Source organism: Arachis hypogaea, chromosome 10, assembly GCF_003086295.3.
Source record: "Arachis hypogaea cultivar Tifrunner chromosome 10, arahy.Tifrunner.gnm2.J5K5, whole genome shotgun sequence".
In the NCBI taxonomy this organism is placed as follows: domain Eukaryota; kingdom Viridiplantae; phylum Streptophyta; class Magnoliopsida; order Fabales; family Fabaceae; genus Arachis; species Arachis hypogaea.
The window spans coordinates 52556844-52561222 of NC_092045.1; positions in this window are offsets into that span (position 1 = coordinate 52556844).

Below are 4379 nucleotides of genomic sequence, written 5' to 3' on the forward strand. Positions count from 1 at the left end.
GAAGGGAGATTGAGACAGAAATTCCTCAATTCTTCACACTTAAGACTCAGACAAAACCCAGTAAAAGAAACAAAAGACCAGCGGTAGAAGAAATGAATTCTCTCCTCCAATTGCAGAAAACAGAAATGGAAAGTGAGCTCTCAAGATGAAAATTCAAAAATGAAAGTAAGCTCTCTCTCCAAAAGAACTCCCTATTCTAATCCTAACTAACACCTATTTATACACTTTCTATTTTGGATCTAAGAATTTTGAGTGGGCTTTTTGATTTGGTGAAGAAATGAATTAAGTTGGATTTTTTATTCAATTTTCAGCCCATGAGAAATTAGCTTCCAGGAGGCTGCCCTGCCGTTGTGGAGGGCAGAGCAGGGAAGTTGTGTGAGGAAGCATGTTGCGTGCCAAGTGTGGGAGAGGCATTCAGGATGCTGCCCTGCCCTTGTGGAGGGCAGGGCAGTGTTGCCATGGTGCGCCTTGCCTTGCTGCCCGTGCGTCCATGTTGTGCGCCAAGTGCTCATGCCCGTGCCAATTTGTGCGCTGGCCGTGCACCAAGAAATGCTGCCCTGCCCTTGTGGAGGGCAGGGCAATGTTGCCATTGGGTGAGGTCCCAAGTTCGAAACTTGCTAGATGTCTTTTGTTGCATTTCTTCCTTAAGTTTCTTGGCACCGAAGTAGCGCCTAGTTCTTTGCTTCCTCAAGGTGCTATGTTCGATCCTTGGAGGTTGAAAACAAACCAATTTTTGCTTGTTTTCCTTGTATTTGAGTGCTACTTCTTTCCTTCTTGTTCTTGGGTTCGAAACCCATGGGTGGCACTTCGAGACAATTTCCTTTGATTTATTTTTCATGAGAGCCCGATATTGCTCTTGAAGAGGGCAGGGCAGAATTTTTCCTTCCTTTGTTCCTTGGCATAGAGTTGTGCTCCGCTCTTATGGAGGGTAGGGCAGTGATGTTTTGGAAGCTTGGTTCATTATGCTGCTCTCCTGGAGGGCAGTGTGCTCTTGTGGAGAGCAGTGTGGCTTCCTTCATCAATGTTGCGCCACACTTTTCCTTCTTTTACCACACCTTTTTCTTCCTTTGGCCACACTTCTTAAGCCACGTTTTTTTCTTTTCTTCCTTTCTTCACCTACAAGAAACCAAAACAACCAATCAAAGTATCTCCAATTTCACAAGGTTTATAAATCAATTAAAAATCAATTAAATTTAGCTTAAACCTCATGATTTAGCATCAATTAAATGGTGGTTGTTTGATTCAAACAAAACATGAAATTCCACTCTAAATTGCTTACTTATGGTGCAAGAAAGTGTATAAAAACTAGTGAAACAAGTGAAATTAGCTTGAGAAATGGGTATATGATGACTTGTCATCACAACACCAAACTTAAATCTTGCTTGTCCCTAAGCAAGCATCAAAATTAAGAGGAAATGAAAAAAAAAAGCATACATATCCTTATTAGGCATATAGCAGAACTTGATTCATGGAGTTTTTATGCAGACAATGATAACTCAGTTATTGGTTGCTGTTACATAATATACACTTTTCCTCAAAGGCTTACTAAACTTGCTGTTATAAGGTTTACTCTTTACTTGCTCCCTTGCTAACTTTTCTTTTCTCATTTTGCTTAACAAGCTTATTATTTTTTGAAGGCTTGGTGTCAAATGTTGCAGTAGCCTTTGGCTTTATTTTTACTCAACATTTCTTCACCACAGACACATGGCTCACTATTTCCTCCTAGGATCATTGATGCCCAGCATCTCTTTGGATAACTAAATGTTCTGTATCTAGGTTGCTCTTTATTGTGGACTTTCAATTGGCCATCCCAAATCAGTTGATCTAATTGGCCAGGTCTTGAAATACCCCTTAGAATTTACTTGTCCAAGCATATCCTAGTACAAGAACACCACAGGCATGTGTCCTAGGGTCCAAGCTATTGGTGTCCATCCATTATTCTTTGTTTTTCTTACCACATTGGCTTTTTCTTCCTCCTTTTCTTTCTGTTTTATTTTGTTCTCAAGGGATTTTTTTATTGATAGGAACCTTAATGAAAGCAAGCTAGCTCACACTTCAATGAAAATTACATCATGCAGCAATTATTTCATGAGTTATGCATTTAATCAAACACATATACCACCATTAACTTCAATTCCAACTTATGCAACATTGGATATTTACCTTCTAATTCAAACATTTCTCTTTTATTCAAGCATAAGGGAAAACAAAACAAAATTCAAAGCTAAGTGATGGATGACAAGCATTATACAGATCAGCATACTTAGCAAACAATTTCACTTGCAACTAGATAAACACTTTAGCAAGATATATAAGGGTTCCCAGATTTAAAACAATTTACAGCAGCAAGGATTAAGTTTAGATACAACCTTTGAAGTTGTAGCCCTTTGATTCTTCCTTCTGTTGTGTTTTCTTTGAGTTAAGATGCACAATATCTTCAATGGTTGACTAATGTCCTGCATAATTCTCAAAGGTTGCTTGCTTCACAAGCCTTTGTGCAATTGGTTAGTCTGCATAAAATGAGTGTGTCTTTTGGATTTATTTTGGTGTGGGAACACCAAACTTAATTGTTTGCCACTGCCTCTAATGCAACGAATTAACCATATGTGAAACCTTGTGTCCTTGCTAAAGGTTGTGGAATTAAAGCTAAAAAGTAGTTAAGTAGTTGAATAATTTGTCTGATTTCTTGGAGCTAGCATTATGCAAAAAGTGAGAGTGTTCTTTTAAATGAATTTTGGTGGAACACCAAACTTAGAATCCTTCATTCTCCCTTAAATTGTTTTGGTGTGCAACACCAAACTTAGCTCCTTGCAATGCATACCAATTATTCAACATTTTTATTGAAAGAGCTATGAAAAGAAAACTACCTCAGGTTGGGTTGCCTCCCAACAAGCGCTTCTTTATTGTCACTAGTTTGACATTGAACTCCTTTTAGGGTGGTTGATGCTGGTGATGTCTCAACTTGTCCCCTCTCACTGTAAGCTTTCTCTGTGTGCCTTGATGCTCAATTTCAATGTGCTCAAGAGAGATTATTTGGTTGACCGTGTAATGATCTTCTGTTTCCAGCTGTTGATATACTAATTACACCTTGTCACCTTTGGAAAATCCTTCAGTTGGGAATTTTTTATTCTTCCACCCTTTGTAAGCCTTCTTCTTGTTTTTCTTCTTTTTCTTTCTTGTTGATCTTTCTCCCTTGACAGTGACTTGAGTTGTGATACCTCCCATTTTGTTTATCATCCCGGCTTCTTTTTGAATTCCTTCTCCTCCTTGCACCTGCTCATTCTTCTGTTCTACTGTGTTGTTGGTTGCTTGCTTTGGAAGACAGTTACTACTTGTCTTACTTGTTTCTTCATTACTTTGTGATTCTGGGAACACTTTCAAGGTAATGCTTTCCTCATGCATCCTAAGGGTTAGCTCTCCTTGCTCTTTATTTAGTGGCCAAAAATGGTCGACTGGTGGACGAAATTGTGATCCTCAAAGTTGGTCTCTTTGTATTTGTATGAAATCAAAAATACCCCAAAGAGATCATGGTGTGATGAATTGGGATCTTAATAATCCCTGGTGTGATCATAACTCCGTTCAACTTAACCAGCAAGTGTACTGGGTCATCCAAGTAATTCCTTACGTGAGTAAGGGTCGATCCCACAGAGATTGTTGGTATGAATCAAGCTATAGTCACCTTGTAAATCTCAGTTAGGCAGATTAAATTGGTTTTTGATGAGTTCGAAAATCAATAACAAATAGAAAATAAAATGGGATAGAAATACTTATGTAAATCAATAGTGGAAATTTCAGATAGGCGTATGGAGATGCTGTGCTCCTCTTGAATCTCTACTTTCTTATTACATTCATCCAATCCTTCTTACTCCTTTTCATGGCAAGCTATATGTAGGGCATCACCGTTGTTAATAGCTACATCCCATCCTCTCAGTGAAAATGTTCCTATGCTCTGTCACAGCACGGCTAATCATCTGTCGGTTCTCAATCAGGTTGGAATAGAATCCCTTGATTCTTTTGCGCTTGTCATCACGCCCAGCCTTCAGGAGTTTGAAGCTCGTCACAGTCATTCAATCCCAGAATCCTACTCGGAATACCATAGACAAGGTTTAGACTTTTCGGATCCTCATGAATGCCGCCAACTATCTAGCTTATACCACGAAGATTCTGTTGGGGAATCTAAGAGATATGTGCCTGGCCTAGAGTAGAACGAAAGTGGTTGTCAGTCACGCGCGTTCATAGGTGAGAATGATGATGAGTGTCACGGATCATCACATTCATCAGGTTGAGTGCAACGTATATCTTGGAATAAGAATAAAAGAGAATTGAATAAAAAGTAATAGTAATTGTATTGAAACTTGAGGTACAGCAGAGCTCCACAC